The sequence below is a fragment of the Calidris pugnax genome, unplaced genomic scaffold (genome assembly GCF_001431845.1).
Source record: "Calidris pugnax isolate Ruff unplaced genomic scaffold, ASM143184v1 scaffold23, whole genome shotgun sequence".
Lineage (NCBI taxonomy): Eukaryota > Metazoa > Chordata > Aves > Charadriiformes > Scolopacidae > Calidris > Calidris pugnax.
Window position 1 is genome coordinate 1793142 of NW_015090772.1, and position 20935 is coordinate 1814076.

Here is a 20935-nt window from a genome sequence, read left to right on the forward strand (position 1 = left end):
CTGGTGTTGTCCAGCGCTCCAGAGGGGGGGAGTTATTTGGCTTTCTGGCAAATTCTTTTAATTTGTATTCCAATACCCTATTTAAAAATGTAATAATCAGTAGTAGTTTGGAGATGCTTCTTTATGCTAAACAAATATTTGAAAAGAGTTAATAAATTATTAATTCATGTTTAGATGCATGAAAGCTTAATCAATTGTTGCTGTTAAAGGTTTGCATCTCAGGTCTTGTTTATAGTATGACTAGTAAATGTCTATTCACAATGTGCACCAATGATCTCCTGTCCCTCCTTGTATTGTGACTGTAATGTGTGGTAGATCCTCTCTTAAAACTGTATCAACTATTTAAAACATGCCCTACATAGGTGAGTTTCTTTAGCCATCAAGTTTCAGTAGTTGCTCCTGTTCAACATCAGTCCTTCCATCCTTACCATATTAATATTTGCGGTAACCCAAGAGAGCAGGAGGAAAAAACCAACAGTGACAGATGAAAACCCAAGACCCCAGATGAAAAAAGCAGCGTTAAAATTTGGCTCAACCAGAAAGGCTTGGGAAGATTGGAGAGAAAAGTCTGACCGTGGATCTACTGAAATTGGTCTTACATGCAGAATTTAAGAACATTAACCTCTTGTCAATCCATTTCATACCTAACTTCCTTCCTTGGGCATCTCTTACAGCGTTGAGCTGTGAGAGGCATTGCCTGTGCAGCCTTTCTCAGATTCGCTCAATCTATCAAAATAGCATATCCAAAGTTTTTCAGGCTCACCAGAGACAAAACCTGTACTTAGCACAAGCTGAAGTCACAGTTTACAGTAAAATTCAAGGCCAAACTTTTTAAAAATTGGAAACAAAAGGTAATAGGTAACATGAGGTATCTTTGTCTTAGTCCAATTCTTTAGAGGTCCATGCCTCTCTAGTTGTATAGCCTCTCTAGAAATCAGACTCTAGAAGCTGCAGGTGGCTCTCGTGTGTCCACAAATACCTGGATTCAGGTTAGCTTTAGGTGTTTATCTTCAGGACTTCTATAAGGATCGTTGTCCTGGCCTCTCTCCAGAAAAAGAGAGGGAACAGAGACAAAAAATGGGATGAGCCCAGGCCTAACAGATCTGTTAGGTCAATCTGTGCCAACCTACTCAACTAGAAATTATCCCGATCGCTAGACTGTTACTATTTGTGCAATTGATGTGGTGATAATGTCTTTTCTTCCTCCTCAAATGGAGAGGAAAGCGAGACCTTTGTCATAGAAGTTTTCTGATGATTATTTTTTTTTTCTCCTCCTTTTCTCTCCCCTGCTCAGCAAATAGAGCGGAGACTGTAGATGGCATTTGTTTCAGAGCTGTGCCTTCGAAATGATGATACGTAGTTTAATTTCGCTATTATGCAAAGTCTCATTGAATCCCGGAGAGATTACTCATGGTGGGGAAGTGCGGGACAACAAATGCTTGGAGCATTGGGGTTGTCTCTGTTCTGTAGTCCGAAGCGTTGTCATTACGTTGTTCGTTACCCATAACTGGTCTCCCTCAGAAGCTCTTTTGCCTGCCTCTTACGTGTCGTGCTTTTATGCAAGACCTAATTGCTGTGCTTTTCCCTGCTGATGCATGGGAGTTCTGGACATCAAGTCGTGCTGTATTAAATGCTCCAACCAAGCCAATCCCTATTGGGATGGCGTTGCGCAATGAGCAGTTGAGCTTCACTGCTGGGCCCAAGCGGGCAGCTCCGTTCAAACCTAGAAGGCTCCAGGCTTTCCTTGCTCCCAGCAAATGTTCTAGAGCAAGTTCCCCTCCTATACCTGCTGGGCAAACTCTATCGTTCATTAACTAATCTCGTCAGCTTTTTTGGTCTTTGCCATATATTTATCTACACGGCGTCCCACCTCACTCGGGCACTGTCACACAATGCGTCTTCAAGGTGGAGAGAAGATGTTTTCCACTAGTGGAAACCTCTCTGCTCTATCCTCAATGAAGAGAAATGAGGGTCAGCTTTAAATCTGAGTACTAAAATGTGTTTTCTCAGGCTTAGTTCTGTCTTCAAAGGCAATGAAGAAAAATATGACCAGCTGGTCTCTAAAGAGGCAAATTATTTCCAATGATGATAATTAACAGCTGGGAGGTAAAAAGACTGATTCCTTTTGGGTGTAGTGATATTAGGTATTACAGCAGCAATAACGTGTTGTTGTTTGTTTGGGTTTTTTGTTTGGTTGGGTTATTGTGTTTATTTGTGGCTTTTTTTTTTTAATGAGTATTTTTAATGAGGATTTTAATCCCCTCTCTGAATTGAATGTGTCTAGGTGCAGATTTAGTGTTCCAGTTCGGGTCACAGTAATGAGGATGCAGATACTGATCTTCCTCATTTGAACTTTTGAAGGGGGAGAAATACAAGTAGATCAGAATTCTTGGACTTCGCTGACTTCCTCTAGAGATTTTTGTTTAATGTGGGCTTTTTCTGTTGATTGGTTTGGGTTTTTTGGTGGGGTTGTTTGTTGGTGTTGGGTTTTTGTTTTATTTTGTTGTAGATTAGCTGTGCAATATGCTTCCTTTGCTGTTAGTGACACTCTAACTATCAGATATATGGTGCAATTATTGAAATATCCTATAGATAAAACAGAATAATTTCACAGAGCCGAGAAAGCAGTAATTGCTCATGCAGATGAATTGCCAGCTAAGAAGAATTTCTTATGAGTATTTTCAATTTTTAATGTTATGTAAATTAATCCTACAGTAACATAAACAGGAAAGCAGGCTGTGATTTTCAGACCCCTTTTTTGAATAACGTTTGTTCACATTTCTTTCATTCATTCTGCATTTTTATTGTACCACCCAATAACAGTTTCCCTCGCTTTACCACCCCATTCATCCATTAACGCATAGATAATGACCTCATTGCATTGCTGCAAAATACACTTATCGCTGGGATTCATTATTCTGTCATGGCAAGGCTATTTTTAGCCCCGACTCCAGCTGGCAACTGAGAAGAAACATAGGAAAGGAAATTGCCTCAGGTGCTATTAGTGCTATCTAGTTGCCTGTAGTGTCTACCGTTTAATGTGAGGTGCCCTGGAGTGCATGGCTCCAAAAAGAGTTTTATTTTATTTCTTTAGCCTAAGAAGCAATACGCCAGTCTAGGGTGGGGAAAAAAAAAAAATAAAAAATAAAAAATGACCAGTCTAGGGTGGGGGAAAAAAAAAAAATCAAAATAAAAAATGAATACTTGGCCCTGCTTTGAGGGGGAGCACTTCAAAGCTCATCAATAAGGACAGGTAGCAAAATATATAGCAGCCAGAGCTGTGATCAGATTTGTTCCCTTTGCATTGTGCACCTTGCTAGGCACAAGCTTGCCTCAAATTGGTGTCTCCAGATGGTTGGGAGATGTTTATTTAGGCGTTTTTGCTTGGGATTGCCAGCTAAATTTTATATTTTGGCTTTCGCACAGCACTCAAATTTGGATTTTTTTTTTTTTTTTTTTAAGGACTTGCCTGAAAGAACTTGTGGGGTTTTTTTTTTTCTGATCTGAAATGTGGAGACATTTTCTACCTTGGCCTAAGTGTGAGGTTTCAAATGGGTCCCGTTGGTTGTACTATTTCCTTAACAAAATCTTTCAAGAGGTACTAACTCTTGGAGCAGAAACTGTGCAGCTGTGACCTGCCGTCACTCAGAGGAGAGTGGAACTGGCTGCCCTCTGCCTGGCAGCCTCGCCAGGGGGAATGGTGTTTAAAGGCCACTTCACAGATTTATGCATCAAAATTTACCAGTTTCGATAGAGAAGCTAAATGAGTGTGAAACATGAAGTACACTGGATTTAGGGAAATATTTTGGAGTGTGGACAGTCTTTCATCGCTCCAGCGTGTAGCCTGGCTCACCTCAGTCCAGGGCTTCTCCTGTGGGAGCAGACTTGCGTGTTTAAGGTGCTGTAATTGAGAATTTAAGGTTTTTATTCTGATTCTTTACATTGCTAAAAACGTCAATAAAATTGAGTTTAAGACAAATTTAAAATCTCTATTAGAAGAAGTGCCTAATCTACCCCCATGTTAACCTGTAGTGTATAATTTTCCTGTAGAATACTCATTAAAACTCATTATTTTACTACAGTGCAAACACCCTTTATGAAAGTCTGCTTTAAATGGAAAATGTATGCTGGAAACCTTTATAGTGAGGCTGTGTATATCAAAACTAAGTCTCCTTTTAGCCTTAGTAGTGGCTGAGGGGTGTGGGGGGGGAGTCAGGAACTGTGTAAGAGAACAAGCTTGGACAAAACACCCCTGTGCAAACTTGTCACCAGGACCTGCAAACCACGCCGACGCCGGCCAGGGACTGCAACTCGATAGTGGTCATATCCTTATTTTAGTTTCTGCATGTCACAGCCTGGTCTGATAGGGTTATGCCTCGGAGCTGAGTAACCAATCCCACCCTGGTCTTCCTCAACGCCGGACGGAGGTGGTGAGAGCTCTTTCACTGCAATTTGATGGGTTTTCAAGAGAGTCTTCCTGGAAATTAGCCGGTTGATTCCTGGATGAAATTCACCTCTAGATCTTCTTTATTTAGCGTAAGTGGCTGTCGTGCTGCCGTGATCCGCGTGGCTAACTTGTTAAATGCAGCAGACAACCTGCAATAGGAGCTAACGTTCCTCTGGGAAGAAAACTTTATACCGACATCAAATGCTTTCAAGCCGTGCTGTTTAATAAGGGAGAAGGATAAGCTTTTACAAAACACAGCTCTATGCTGCTGAGAGGCATGGCACCCAAGAAATTAAAAAGTACGTTTATTAGGGAAAGAAAGAAAGGGAACTGCAAATTATTTCTGAAAATTGTGATAGCAGTAGGGTCCATTTGTAAAGGCCGTTGCCAACACTTGTACGTTGAGTTAAATAGAACTCCATGCTTTGCCTCAGGCATCATTACTTCCCAACTACTCTAAAATGACTATAATATTCTCCATTATATCCTTAATTAAGCATCACAGGACAAAGAAGCTTTGCAAACAAAGAACGTTTCTGTGTGAATTGATGTGGAGGAGGGAACTGTTGTGCATGGCATCTCTTCATTGTTCTGGCAAAGCGTGATGGAAAAAACCCCACCTTTCAATATTTTTGTAATATGCTTAATCAAATTATGTCTTATGAACCTGTGACTGGATAATGGCTTGATAGTGACTGTTGAACACTAAGGCGATTATGAAAAAACAAAGTTTAAGGAGATAAATATAAAGTGATTGCTATATGTGTAAATCCATTGTCATTATTCCAGGGATACTAAATAATCCGCTTTAAACAATAGGTAGTAAACTCTGGTTGAACCAACAGCCTGCTTCTGGATTTTGAAGCTACTAGAAATCTAATTTGGCAGCAGTTGGAGAGAGGGACAAACGAATTTTAAAATTTAGAGAATTTAAGAATGGCAAAATATTAACTCGGTAAAGAAAACATGAATTAAAGTGATGAATAGAAATAGTCTGATTAGGTTGGAAAAACACCCTTTTCTTTCAGACACTTCAAAACTAGTATATTAATTAAAAAAAGTAATCCATTTGAGCTAAAAATATCATAGAATGATTAGAGTTGGAAGGGACCTTAAAGATCATCCAGTTCCAACCCCCTGCCCTGGGCAGGGACACCTCCCACCAGACCAGGTTCAAAGCCCCATCCAGCCTGGCCTTGAACCCCTCCAGGGATGGGGCAGCCACAGCTTCTCTGGGCAACCTGTTCCAGTGTCTCACCACCCTCACAGCAAAGAATTTCTTCCTGATACCTAATCTAAATCTCCCCTCTTTCAGTTTAAAACCATTATCCCTCATCCTATTGCTCCACTCCCTGATAGAGTCCTCCCCATCTCTCCTGTAGCCTCTTCAGGTACTGGAAGGCCGGTTGGTTTCTAAGTAGCTGGAATATATTGGTTTCTGAGTAGGTAAAATGCCACAATCTTGGGAAGCTCTCCTCTAAAGGAGACTGGTTGTGCTTCTGCAGCTGTGTGCAGAAGCTGGGTGGTGGAGGTGGCAGTAACACCTCGAGATGACAGCCCAGTTGGTTCCTTGGTTTGTCAGACAAGAACCTCGTGCCCAAGAGGAGAGGCAGCCTGTGCTGAAGAGCTTGTGGAGTCATGGATGGGAGAGGCAAGTCACTAAGAAATGCATGGGAATGTGAGAAAGTATCAAGGCAAAGGGGAAATAACAGCAGTTCCTTAGCCTGGAGTGGATGAAACTCATTTGGAAATAAAAAAATATCTTAATTTGCAACTGTAGTCCTGTGGTCCAAAGGACCCTTGGCATAGGAACTGTTAGGATATTTCTGGAACGAGTCAGGAGCTAGTTGAAGAAATAGAGGCTGCTAAAAAACAGTGGAAACCCAGCAAACCCAGAGCAATTTCTCCTTCATTTGGAGGTTCAAATATTTTTTTTAGACATTTAAATAGAAGGGAGAAAAACAGCTGCACAGTGCTTCAGGGATTACATGCTAGTCATTAAGAAAACATTCAGTGGCCTTTGTTAATTCGGAGCGGGGATATATTATTGAAAAGTGTGGTGACAAAAAAAAAAGCAATTGTAGCAAATAGTTATATTTAACTGTTAGATTTCAAGTAGATGAGTGGAATATGACTGATCAAAACCCAACATTTCTCAGGCCTTTATTTTTCTCCAAGAGGACTAGAGCTGCTTGACGTTATTTCTTTGGTTTGAAGTGGGTAGATGGAGATACTTGAAGATTATGTTGTATTTAAACACTTGAGGTGAAGGTTGGGTGGCCTGGGGACATGGCTGGTGCACAGGGTGTCTGTATTCATCCTGGGCTGCCGTGAAGTGGTAGTCAAGAGGAAAGGAGGCAGAACAGCTCTGGGGCTCTTGTAGGAGCTTATATGAGAGGAAAAACTAGCTGGTTTAACTCATGGCAACTCAGGAATTACGTACATTGCAAAGTCCAGGTTGGTTCTAAATACAGGGGTGAAATAAATGATGCAAAATAAATGTTCACTGACTATAACTTCCTGGTTTGACCCAAGAATTAAGCTAGAAATGGCTGTAGGTCACTGACAATTTTCTAGCTCATCTCTAGTGATACATGTAAATGCGTGGCACAAACCTTTACGAAAACGGGCATCTTTAATTCTGAGGCAGAATAACTTGTTCTGCATCACTTTTCTAATACATGTAAAACCTTTACAAACCTTTACGAAAATGGGCATCTTTAATTCTGAGGCAGAATAACTTGTTCTGCATCACTTTTCTAGCGTTAGCAGCTGATATCTTTGTTACAAAGGAGGTCTTTTGCGCTGTGATGATCTGCAATTTATATTATGTTGGTTAGCTCTGACTGGACTTGTGCGTCACACGAGGTTTTTTTCCTCTCAAAACAGATGAAAATAACTCTTTGACTGCCCGTGAGCTTGTGCCAGAATGAGCTTCCTGTGGTGCCTGCTTCGATGCATCCCAATTGAATTTTCCCCACTGTTTGCTTAAAATGATTAGCAAGCAGGTTTTCAGAATTAATATATTTGCTGGTATCACTGAGGAAAAACAAGCGCAACGTGCAGCTACAATGAATGCCTCTCTAATTTCAGTGGCTGTTCTGCATCTATTTTTCCAAATATTCAGAGTGCGTAACGTAGCTATTGTGCTTGTTTGATTTCATCACCTAGCTGTTTGTGCAGTATGGTCATCTGTCAGGAAACCGGTAACTCGGATCACAAAGAATAAATATAATATGTTTTTTCTTCCTCCTCTTTCCTCATTTTCCTCCAGTTCATTGCAGGTCTCCTGTATGTGAATCTCCCTGCTTCTTCCTTGCTCAGATGAGCAAGTCACTGTCTGCTTTTGTTTCTTGGCATTTCTAACGTTTCCTTTCTTCCCCTTGTTTTGAATGATATCCTGAAGTACTATAACTGAATGTTTAATATCTAATGATTTCCTCCAGAAAGTTGTCCACAACAACTGGTCCTGATTTGGAATTTATTTAGGCTGTTATGTTTGAGGGCAGGCTAGGATTGAAAGGTCAGAGTTGAGCACAGGTCATCCTGCAGACACATCTTCTCATTTCAAATAATTTCCAGTATACTTCGGTGTAGTTTAGAAATCTTTTCCCTTTAATAAACCCCCAGCTTTTTTGCCTTTTTTTTTTTTTTTTCTTCTTACCATTGCTTTTCAAATTGCCTATGTTTGTCATGTGCAAAAAATGGTGATGCAGCGTTTACTGGAGGGGTGGGATTCTTTGTTTTGGGCTTGAGGTTTTTTTCATCGGGGTTAAAATATTTGAAAGTACTACCAAAAATAATAAAATAAAAGAAAATAGGTACACCCATAATATTACATTTTGCAAATCTTAGTGATGAGTGAGGTTACTTATTGTTGTGTGCAACTGTGGGATGAGGAGAACTGTCATATCAGTGCCTAATGTACTGAATAATGTACCTTCTACATAAAGTGCATTTGCTTTGTTCCTATAGTGACAGATGCAAGGAATTAATTTCTCTTAGCAAGAAATGTTCATTGAAGATAAGGGCTGAAATAAACACTGACACACGACTGTGAAACGCCCTGAAACTGTTTCTTGGTGACAAATTACTGCTGAGGTATATAGACCCTTCCACAAAAGTGACACCTATTGAATTTATTAGACAGATTATATAGAGGGGACTGAATCAGTTTTTGTCCTGTTTGTAGAGCTGACATTTACCAGCTTCTAATGAATTGGATATAGGCTGCTGAAAACAAAAGTCAGATGGTTATGAAATCTCTTGGACCAACCGCCGCGGATCACGCAGCCACCAACAGGGTTTGTGCCGTAGCGTTTTGGTGTGGAGGTGGACAGCCCCGGAGTTTGAGGCTCAGGTCGTTGATCTTTTCGAGGGGAACGATGCGAGAGCTGCCATCAGAGCTGTGAGACCTCAGTGAATACAGTGAGAACACACAAAGGCTTTGCACTGTGCACAAACTGAGGCTGGATGCTCTGACCGGGTTGCAGGCAAGGAGGAACTTAGAAGAGTTGAAAATCATCCATTGGAGCTAGTGGGAAATTTGATTATTTTATTATTATTATTTTTTTTTTTTACTGAGCAAGGAGCCAATGCAGTCAGTGGAGTTTAAGCAAGCATTTAACGTTCAGCTTTTTGTGGAGGAATATATGCTGCCATAAATTTCTTTTGTAGGTCTTTATCTCTGCAGATGTTTGTTAAAACACTACCTTCGGTCACAAGTCGGCCTGAATGTGGGCTAATCTTAAATTCTGTCTCCAATTTACACATGGTCAGAAAAGACTTTACGTGGCACTTCTTATCAGTGCTTTGGAAAGGAGATTAATATTGTGAGTTCAATTTCACACAGAGAAACTGAGATGCAGAAAAGTGTCTTGGGTTACAGTTATGTCCCCCCTCCCCGACTCGTTGACAGAACCAGCAACACAATCAAATCTGTCGATCACAACCCTGCCTTGCTTTCTGCAGTCTGATTTGTATGGCTGCCGCTTGTTTTACTCCCCTCTTGTTATTTTGGGATTTGAGTCCAGGTTGGTGTGGCACAGGGGACAAAGGCTGCACCTCCTGTGTCCCCGGTCACTCAAGAACGTGGGAGCCTGGCAGGCCACGCGGCTCAACTTGTGCTTAAAATGCAAGCCAGCAAGCTCCTAATTAAAAGGTTCTTTTATAATTTGCAAAAGCAGAAGCACAAAGAATTTCCCTGCTGTAACCTCCATCTGAATTATTATCGATGATCTTTTAAAAGGTAAACAGAGAAGTAATCCTCCCTCAAGGTATTCTGAACGAGAGGAGAATGAAGTGTCCTTCGGCAGCTTAGGATCAAAGCAGGCAGGAGACAAACAACTTCTGCTGAAGGCAGATTTGTGAAGGTCTTTCTGCTCTGTCCTCAACAACTTTGTGGGTTTTTTCCCTTTAATAATCCCCCTGGAAGAGGTATCATACTGACAGCCAGGTGTGAATGTTGCATGGAACAAACAACAACAAGACCCTGGTACCAAACACATGCTATAGGTGTGTAGTAGCGCATAAAATGGCTAATGGTAGTTGTTTTTTGAGGGTTAAACTGGCCCTTGCCCAAAATGTCACATAAATCCAACGCACTGCTTTGATCCTGCTCTCCTCCCCGTTCTATTGGACCCGAATACGTGGGTGACTCTGCCCCCGGGGCAGGCATGGAAGGAGATGCAGTCAATAAAACATCACAAAGAAGTATTAAGCAGCACTTTGTTTCTGTTTTCCTAACACAGGGCCACCTCTGCAAATAAATAACCTGCCGGCTTGGGCTCAGCTTGCTGGCATGGAAAGGTTTGTCTCGCTTGCAGGCTTCTTCACAAGTTCTCCACAAGGCATAAATGGAGCAAATATATCTGAGCAGCAGGTCCCAGAGGGTTTGGGTCTGTCTGGCCTGATGGATGTGGAGACAACCCAAGGCTATCCTGTTTCCACAGTGAAGCCCTCTGTTAAAAGCTCCTCTCCATCATGTTAGCCGAAGAAGAGAAACATATAATTCTGATCTCTGCTTCATGCCCCCAATCTTCCCTTCTCTAGCATCGGGGATCAGCTAGAATTTGGTACTCTTTGCCAGTCTTTTTTTCTCTCTTTCCCTACTCTGAAATAACACCTGTATCAGAGAGCAGCAGAAAACGTTCTCTGTTTGACATAGAAGCTTTCTGAACCGCAGACTTCTCTGCCTCGGAGGGAATGTGGGGCTGCAGTGGATCTACCCAGTGCAATCTGCACAATTCTGCACGGAGGATGCAATGTGAAAAAGGGGCTTTGGACCTAGGAAAAGATTGCGTCAATATTCTGCCGTATGTGTAATTTTAGGTGGTTTTTTTCTTTTTCTCCCCAGTGATTTAAATTAATTTGAATCAAATCATTAGGCCCCAGACTGGTACTGAACATAATGACTCATCCCTAAATTAATATTGTCTACCCTGAACTACTCCTGTCTAAATCGCTGGGAGATTCAGGCTTCTCACAAAATCAGCTCCATTCAAATGAGTTCTGCAACAGTTCATTAGGTAGTGATGTAATTGATATGTCTGGGTCAGCAAATGTTTCCCTGCTCTGATTTAAAATGGACAAAGTGTGGGTAACTAAACAGGTGTTTTGTAAACTTGTGACATTTCCATGAGGGGGGGAAAAAATAAAAAGGGGTAAAAAAAAAACCTAAGTAGAGCTCGGATGAGGAGAAAAGGCAGCGTATCACACTGCAGGAATTTCCAGCTCCAGCCTCACTTCTTCCTGGTACAGACGTTCTTTAAATTCTGTCTTAAAAATGATGTGCTTAACACATATAGCGCTTGAAAGGGGCTATGCTAAAAGAATCTGGTGTGAAGAATAAATGTACATAATTAGACTGAGTTCAGTGGTCTAGGTGAAAACTTTGTGTACCTGAACTCAGTGGTTTTAGGTGCTTGCTGTCCATCGGAGCTCTGGCATCCCTACATCACTGGGCCAGGCCAGTGTTTCCATCCCAGCTGGATGAGAGGAGAGACTGGCAGTAGGAGCATCCCGCAAATACTTTTCTGCAGCTATAGAGCCAAGGTGCTAAATGGTCTGCAGACTATGCACGAGGCAATTTATCTTCCAAAGGTCTTAAATAGTATTGCCCTAATGAAACAAATGGATAATTGTTAACTTTTCATCAGCTGAGCATCAAACCTTTTTGGTTGGTTTTAATTATTTGGATTTGTTTTTCCGATTTTTTTTTTTTTTTTATCTCCTGTACACCTGTGTTGACAGGGTATGGCATTTTAGACTTAAGTAATCCTGGCCTCCTTAGGGGAAGAAGCTGTCAGTGGTTCCCTATAATGAATGGTGGTTTATGGGACGAGGCACTGCCCGTAGTATTAAGCAGCAGAGGAAGCGTGGCTGTCCTAGATTGCAAAGTGCTGGCTTCTGGTTATGAGAGCTGCAATAATGAATAACTGAGTGAGACCACTTGACAACTGCTCCGTTTCATAAAATATGACACGATTTTTTGCTGTTTTCGTGAACAGCTAGAACTTCCTGTCTTCCTTCCACAAATCAGAGAGAGGAAGTGGTGACAGAAAAAAAAAATAATGTAATTATTCCCTTCTCTCTTCCTTTTGCTGGTTTAAGGTGATTACCCAGCTATTGAATCCTTTAGTCTCTTCCAAAGAATCTCGTAGTGAATTTGTATGACCAGTCTTGCTGGCATCAGTTCCTCGTGTAACCTGAATGCGCTGGATGCAGCACATTGGTTTCGTGGTGTCGTTCCGTAGGGAGGAAGTGAAGAAATAAAGCTAAAAAGGAGTGACTGAGCTGATGGAAGTGACATTCGAGGCAGCAGTTTGGAGAGGCTTGGAATAATTCAAGTATAGTGTATGTGAATCGTATCCATATCAGCAGATTTGGTATTTGGAAGCCAGTTTACTGAAACTCTTACTGAGTTCTGTTTCTGTAGCTTCTGGGTTGTTGGGGATTGTGCAGTCCCCAGAGCATCTGGGGATGGGCTTATGGACCTCTTTGCATCTGGCTGCCCTTCCCTAACTGCTCACCAGGAGTGGTCCTATCTTGCTGCTGTCCTTCTCAGGGTATTGAAACAGAAATGTCTTACCAAGGCACAGTCGCTGGATTATTAGTAACAGTTACTTTTATAATTATTTATTTATTATATTTATTTTACAGATGCAATCTGTAAGGATCCTAAATCCTTCAAACATATTCAAAGTAGTTTTTATGCTTTTGATTCTACTTTTTCATAAGGCTTCCTCTGTTTTCCTCCATGTGTCTGGGCTAAAACACTGTATGGGATGGGTCTTGTGGTTGATCTGTTGGGTTTTTTCCCAGATCAGATATATTGCAGAACTCAAAATGATCAGAGAAAATTTAAAGGAACATCTTAAAATATTCAATAAAAAGTTGCTAAGCCTAGAAAACAAGCAATTACTTTTTTCCTTTGTTCATTGTCTAATAGGAATTTCTAAACTACGTGTGGCTGGACAAATTGTCGGGTATTTCAGAATAAACTCACCGATTAAATTTTTAAACAAAACCCTAAACAAATTCATTAGTGAAATATTTTACTTTGATTCTATAAAAGCTGTTGTTCAATCATGTAATTTTCTCCTTTGGCAGATTTTCAAAGTTTTCAAAATATCGATTGTTCTGTAATTTCAGTCCCCACAGCTGTGGCATAGAGTTAATTTCCTTATGAGTGAAGCCAATCTGCATAATCGAGATCTGAAACAATGGTGTTGTTTTTTTTTTCTGCTTTTCCTGCTGAATGTCTGTTTCAAGTAATTCTTGCTCTATCATAAAGTACTTGCAGGAATGTCGAGCATAATCTGCAGCAGTGAATTTCCACGTAAAAAATAATATAGTGAATGATTTAATGTTCTTGCAAACTGATTGTATGCATAAATGTATGTACTTCTAGTACCGCTGGATGAATAGTTTTTAGCGTTCCCATCTTCAGAGTGCACTTCTTTACAGGTAGACTTCTCCTCTGCTTGAAATCTGATGCAGAATTCGTTTCCCACAGAAGAATGCCACTTTCCCAGAGGTGAGGAAAGAATTATATTTATCCAGATGCCCACGGAAAGTCAAATTGTCAAAAAACAATAGGCTAGAGAGCTGACAGGCCCATGCAGTGAGTCCCTGCGAGGTCTCAAACACCTCAGCCGGGGAGAGCAAAGTAGTAACTGGGCAAGAAAAAACAGTGACAATAAAAGAACTTGGATAATAAATATTCCTGCATGTGTTAAGTTGCCGTGCAACGTCAGTGGGGAGCAGTGAGATGGAAAAAGCGAGAGCGAGTTTCTGGGGTGCTGGCGGTTGCAGGGCAGTCTCTTTTGCAACACTGTGGAGAGTGGCTATTTTTATGTCTCACCGAGCCCGTCAGTAAATGAGCTTCTCTCCTGTACACCTGTGTTGACAGGGTATGGCATTTTAGACTTAAGTAATCCTGGCCTCCTTAGGGGAAGAAGCTGTCAGTGGTTCCCTATAATGAATGGTGGTTTATGGGACGAGGCACTGCCCGTAGTATTAAGCAGCAGAGGAAGCGTGGCTGTCCTAGATTGCAAAGTGCTGGCTTCTGGTTATGAGAGCTGCAATAATGAATAACTGAGTGAGACCACTTGACAACTGCTCCGTTTCATAAAATATGACACGATTTTTTGCTGTTTTCGTGAACAGCTAGAACTTCCTGTCTTCCTTCCACAAATCAGAGAGAGGAAGTGGTGACAGAAAAAAAAAAAAAATGTAATTATTCCCTTCTCTCTTCCTTTTGCTGGTTTAAGGTGATTACCCAGCTATTGAATCCTTTAGTCTCTTCCAAAGAATCTCGTAGTGAATTTGTATGACCAGTCTTGCTGGCATCAGTTCCTCGTGTAACCTGAATACACTGGATGCAGCACATTTGTTTCATGATGTTGTTCCGTTTGGAGGAAGTGAAGAAATAAGGCTAAAAAGGAGTGACTGAGCTGATGGAAGTGACATTTGAGGCAGCAGTTGGGAGAGGCTTGGAATAATTCAAGTATAGTGTATGTGAATCATATCCATATCAGCAGATTTGGTATTTGGAAGCCAGTTTACTGAAACTCTTACTGAGTTCTGTTTCTGTAGCTTCTGGGTTGTTGGGGATTGTGCAGTCCCCAGAGCATCTGGGGATGGGCTTTATGGACCTCTTTGCATCTGGCTGCCCTTCCCTAACTGCTCACCAGGAGTGGTCCTATCTTGCTGCTGTCCTTCTCAGGGTATTGAAACAGAAATGTCTTACCAAGGCACAGTCGCTGGATTATTAGTAACAGTTACTTTTATAATTATTTATTTATTATATTTATTTTACAGATGCAATCTGTAAGGATCCTAAATCCTTCAAACATATTCAAAGTAGTTTTTATGCTTTTGATTCTACTTTTTCATAAGGCTTCCTCTGTTTTCCTCCATGTGTCTGGGCTAAAACACTGTATGGGATGGGTCTTGTGGTTGATCTGTTGGGTTTTTTCCCAGATCAGATATATTGCAGAACTCAAAATGATCAGAGAAAATTTAAAGGAACATCTTAAAATATTCAATAAAAAGTTGCTAAGCCTAGAAAACAAGCAATTACTTTTTTCCTTTGTTCATTGTCTAATAGGAATTTCTAAACTACGTGTGGCTGGACAAATTGTCGGGTATTTCAGAATAAACTCACCGATTAAATTTTTAAACAAAACCCTAAACAAATTCATTAGTGAAATATTTTACTTTGATTCTATAAAAGCTGTTGTTCAATCATGTAATTTTCTCCTTTGGCAGATTTTCAAAGTTTTCAAAATATCGATTGTTCTGTAATTTCAGTCCCCACAGCTGTGGCATAGAGTTAATTTCCTTATGAGTGAAGCCAATCTGCATAATCGAGATCTGAAACAATGGTGTTGTTTTTTTTTTCTGCTTTTCCTGCTGAATGTCTGTTTCAAGTAATTCTTGCTCTATCATAAAGTACTTGCAGGAATGTCGAGCATAATCTGCAGCAGTGAATTTCCACGTAAAAAATAATATAGTGAATGATTTAATGTTCTTGCAAACTGATTGTATGCATAAATGTATGTACTTCTAGTACCGCTGGATGAATAGTTTTTAGCGTTCCCATCTTCAGAGTGCACTTCTTTACAGGTAGACTTCTCCTCTGCTTGAAATCTGATGCAGAATTCGTTTCCCACAGAAGAATGCCACTTTCCCAGAGGTGAGGAAAGAATTATATTTATCCAGATGCCCACGGAAAGTCAAATTGTCAAAAAACAATAGGCTAGAGAGCTGACAGGCCCATGCAGTGAGTCCCTGCGAGGTCTCAAACACCTCAGCCGGGGAGAGCAAAGTAGTAACTGGGCAAGAAAAAACAGTGACAATAAAAGAACTTGGATAATAAATATTCCTGCATGTGTTAAGTTGCCGTGCAACGTCAGTGGGGAGCAGTGAGATGGAAAAAGCGAGAGCGAGTTTCTGGGGTGCTGGCGGTTGCAGGGCAGTCTCTTTTGCAACAAAGGTCCAGAAATCAAATGGCTTCCCATGCTCAACTGAAAGATTTCATGCCAAGGCTGCCTTTCTTTTGTAAGGACTTAATCACCGCCATCCAAGGAGCTCACCACCGGTTCAACGTTGGTTCCTGTTCAGTGTAAAGAGAGAAGATACTTTGCAGCTAAACTTTTTGTCCATCGTTTACCCTATGGTCAAAATTGAGATCTGTGCCTAAGAGTGGCATTGAATTTAGGAACTGAATATCTCTCAAGTCCTAAAAAATAGCTTAGCTTCCTCTCACGTGTATGTCTGCCTAGCATCACACTCTAATGACCTCTGCAGGGCTGACTGGAGTTACTCGGCTGTATTCTCAACCACCACTTTGAACTGTTCCCCATACCCTTTTATTTTGTCTTTAAATACTGGAGGTATTTAACAGAAAAGACGTTCGGGTTTCTCTTTCAGGCCGAGATCTGCCCAGCAGTATTTAGGAGAGAACATGTTTGTTGTAACTTGCGTCAGGGAGCAGCTGCTCCGTGAGGGCTGGGTGCCCAGCGTGCCTTTCATTGCTGCCCGTGCTCTGGCATGGATGGCTTGGGATGGTAGAACCTGGCAGCCAAGTGGGTCCTGATTTTTTTAGATAGTCATGAAGAGAGAGGTTCATCACGGTTTCGCAGAATGCTATGGGGTTGGAAGGGACCTCTGGAGATCAGCTAGTCCAACCCTCCTGCCAGAGCAGGTCCATGCAGAGCAGGTCCCACAGGAACGTGTCCAGGTGGGTTTGAATGTCTCCAGAGAAGGAGACTCCACCACCTCTCTGGGCAGCCTCTTCCAGGGCTCTGCCACCCTCCCAGGAAAGAAGTTCCTCCTCATGTTTAAGTGGAACTTCTTATGTTCCAGTTTGTGCCTGTTCCCTCTTGTCCTGTCCCTGGGCACCACTGAAAAAAGACCGACCCCATCCTCCTGACACCCACCCTTGAAGTATTTATAGGTGTTGATCAGATCCCCCCTCAGCCTTCTCTTCTCCAGACTAAAAAGACCCAAGTCCCTCAGCCTTTCCTCTTAAGAGAGATGCTCCAAGCCCCTCGCCGCCATCTTTGCCGCCCTCGCCGCCATCTTTCTTTGCCGCCCTCGCCTTTGTTTCCACTTGGCCATGTTTTAAAGGACCTCTATGACCCATTCAGCTGTCGCCGCCATCTTTGCCGCCCTCGCCGCCATCTTTCTTTGCCGCCCTCGCCTTTGTTTCCACTTGGCCATGATTTAAAGGACCTCTATGACCCATTCAGCTGTTGCTGAATACCACTATTAAGAATTTGAATTTAGATGATATATGAATGGTAGTAGATACACACACTTATATGTCTGTGTATGCGTACACATCCTCATTTATACATGAAAGCCTTGACAGATGTGAGCCGTAGGTGTTAGAGGTGGTTGTAGCACGTTGATGGGAGAGCATTACAGGTTGTGCTGAGCCATGTGACTGATCTGCATTTCGATTCCACAACAAACCACCGCAGCCGAGCCGCTGTTTTCAAAGCTGTAGGGAAGAGGAACAAAAAACTGCATCTAATTGGGGCTGCACATGGCAAACTGTATCTCCAAAGCAAAAGAGCACCAAAGAGCCGGATTCCATAAGGGAAAGTTACTGGCTTTTTCAGGGGGGAAAAACAGAATTACTTGGAAAAATATGTTTCATCTCTGCTTAGGAAATACAAGTTGGAGGTAGCTTGCACCCCGGTTACCTGAGCAGAGGGTGCTTGAAAACTGAATGTGAGCTGATAGTGGTCCTTCAGAGCCCAGTGCTACTCTTCCCACACACCAACAGCTTCCACTTCGGAAAACACAAGCTCTTTGAGTTCAGGAAGTGCTGAATTTAAAACTAAAACATACATTCGTAAGCCTGAGAGCTTTACAGAATCAAAGTTTTATCTTTCCTACTGTACAGCTCGAGGAAGCTGAGGCACAAAGAATAAGCCCTATTTAAGGTCTCATGAGGAGTCTGTGATAGAGCCAAGAGTAGAATTCAGCTCCTTATCACGAGCCTCTACAACCTGGATTAGAACTTCCCGAAATACAGTTTTGGGAAGAAATGTACCCTGACCCAGTTTCTTCCATTTGTTGTTTATTGTCGAATTATTTTAGCTAAGAAACAGGTATGGTTTTATTTTTTTTTCTTTCCCAAAGATTGAGACATGTTTATTTAATTTAAAAAAAAAAAACAAGCAAAACCACCTTATACCTATTATTATGTTTTTAAATTACATATCAAATCTCAGGATCTCTTTTTAGTTTTCAGTTGCATATGTTTTTCTTAGTCTAACTTCACTGCAGGGTATTCTGTTTGGTTTTATTGAAGTTTAGGCTTTTGCTTGATGAAACTGTGCTGCTTTCTTTTCAAGTTATTTTAATATATTATTTTAATTTTCCCTAAATAATTGAATTGTTTTGCACAGAGAAATACCATTTCATTGTTTCATTTCCGTGCAGATTTTAAAAAAGCTTCTATCATAACTAAGATGCAGAAGCGACTAGATAAAACAGTGTTAGTTACAGATGATAAAAGTTGAAGTCTGTCTCTTTTTTTCTTTTTTTTTTTTCCCAAGCCTAATGTGGTTGCAGCACTACTCATTAATTTCAGAGTGCCGGTGAATTTGAATATTGAATGCCATTATTTTATCCGTGTCTCCTGCTGCTCTCTGCCGTCCCCCTTCTTGAGGCAGCAACAGGAATCCGATAGTGCCACCATCTTCAGGGACACGATGTGTTCTGCTCAGCGAGACACCATAGATGCTCCTGTGAACAAACAAGCCAACAAATGTGGCTAAAAGACTTGAGAATGAATTTGCCGCTCAGAAAGACATTCTCTGTCCTCCTCATGCTATTTTTTTTTCAAAGTGGTGACTCTCAACGGTCTTTCAATGTTCTCTTTCTCTTATCATTGCTTTGTGATTTTATTGACTGGATCTGTCACGTTCACAGGCAACGCTAAAGGGCTTAGCTTCTGGGTTGTCAGGCATTGGAATGGGCTGCCTAGGGAAGTGCTTGAGGGCACCATCCCTGGAGGTGTTCAAAAGACGGGTTGACGTGGTGCTGGGGGACGTGGTTTAATGATATGGTTTATGGAAACGTTTGTTTCCCTAAACATGAGTGCCCATGCATGCAGGTCATCAGCTCAGGAGGTCATTCCTTGTGGAAGAGCCTGCCCTAGGGCTGACCAAGTCACAGAACCTTCTCCTCCAGCTTCTCCTGGTCCTGCCCACACTGGCCATCCACAGCACCAGGAGGAGCAGCCTGAGAGGGAGTCCTCGAGCTCCCTCCTCATGCCATGCCCTATGCAGAGCACCACTGGGCAGGGCCCACCAGCTCTCTGGAGACCAGCATGGGACATGCCAGGGTGCTCTCCTCACCATCATCCACATGGGCCCTCTCCATCCATTTCCCAACCCTAGACCCTTTCCTCATTAGTTCTCCAGTCTGTTTCCCTAGCCTTTCCTCATCCCAGGAGGGCTTTGGGGTTGGTTAGGAGGGAGTGAGAACCCTCGAAGGGCCACGAAAAAGGATCCCTGCAGGTTGCCAGCGTGTAAAACCTTTGGTCTCGTGGAAATCACAGCTAAATAATAAGTGTGCTCTCTGCGGGAGGATGAATTTTCCATCTCTTCTCCTTTCCCATCCCCTACCTGTGATACAGGATGCTCAGCTCTGCTTTTCAGTGCCGCTGTAGGACTGTCAGGACTTTTTTTTATTATCCATAACCTTCTCTCTGCCTCGCTCCCCACGTCCCCGGGAGCCTCAGACCATCTCCCTACCACTGTAGCTCCGAGTTGTGCCGTTTCCCTCTCTCTCTGCTGGCTGGGAAGGTGAATTAATGACTCTGGGTGCAGGAGGATGGGCAGAGCTACCGGTGGAGTTTGCTTTCAGCTCTCGGGGCTGAAGTGGTTGACAGATGTTTGGAGGATTTCTTGTCTCTGGCCCAGCGCTTCGTCTGTTCCCAGCTATTCAAAACACAAACAGTGGGTTGGCAGGAGTGAAACACGCTCAGAACTGGGATGTCAAAACAGAGATATATTTTTAAAAAGACAAGTGTCAAAAAAAAAAAAAAAAAAAAAAAAAAAAAAAAAAAAAAAGGTGTTCATGCAGTTTATAGCAAGATGTATTTAAATAGTTGAGATTTTCTTCTTTTAACCCCTTGGGGTCCCACCTGACGTGCTATCCTGCTATATCTAGCGTGGTTTTCACGCATAAATGTTATCAAGGGCATTTTGGGTCCTGAGTCACTGCTCTGCTGACTGATGGATCGGCCACATTTCCAAGGTGTTTGACGTACTAGCTAACAACGTGATTTGGAACTATCCTGTGAAGTGCACTGTTGTAAAATTGTAGTGAGATCCCACAAACGCAGTGAGTGAGACCCTCAAATGGAGTGGTGGAGGGAGCGTTTTGTCAGAAATGAAATTACTCCAGAAAACAGACAGGAGTTGGGGAGAGGATGGCAGGAGTAAACGAAGGTTTGGATTTAGAGGAGAAGAGAGGTAGTTCTGCGTATTTCAAAATCATAATCAGTATAGCAAGAAGAGATTCAGGGTCCTGTAGCAGACACAGCTTGCCTGAACCCTCCTTTGGCTGCATGTGATAAGAAAGTGGGTGATAGGAAAATGAATGGTGATACCAAAATGAATCATCACCAGCACCCTCTGAAAGGGCTGTGCATCTTTGTCTGAGTTGCTGCAGGCAGGCTGGGTGTTAGCAACTCCACTCGCGGGTGGAAGAGTCAGTATTCCTCTGGGAGATCTTTGGAAAAGAATCCTAAAAAAAAAAATCAAGAGAAAATATGGGAAGCAGGTGTTTAAATAAGCAATGGAAACAAAGTCCAAAAGCAGAGGATAAACGTGGGGTGATTTCAGTGATATTTAGGCTTTCTCTTCTTTTTTGAGTGTGATGATTAGTTGGAAAAACAAAACAAAAAAAGCAATGTTCCCAGAATGTTGAAAGTTGTCATGTCCAATTCCAAGGTTA

The 20935-nt window shown here is 41.9% G+C and overlaps 1 protein-coding gene across 2 annotated transcripts in view; it reads left to right on the forward strand.

The window, feature by feature from the left end:
• Positions 1-20935, forward strand: part of ARPP21 (cAMP regulated phosphoprotein 21kDa) — a 302410-nt gene that overhangs the window by 46687 nt on the left and 234788 nt on the right. Inside the window, exon 1 of one of the 2 annotated variants that reach the window (XM_014941765.1) lies at positions 4518-4536. The exons of the other annotated variant lie outside the window; for it this stretch is intronic. The gene's annotated coding sequence lies outside the window, so the exon portion shown is untranslated. Of the gene's footprint in view, positions 1-4517; positions 4537-20935 lie in introns of those variants that run through there. 2 annotated transcript variants of the gene reach the window in all.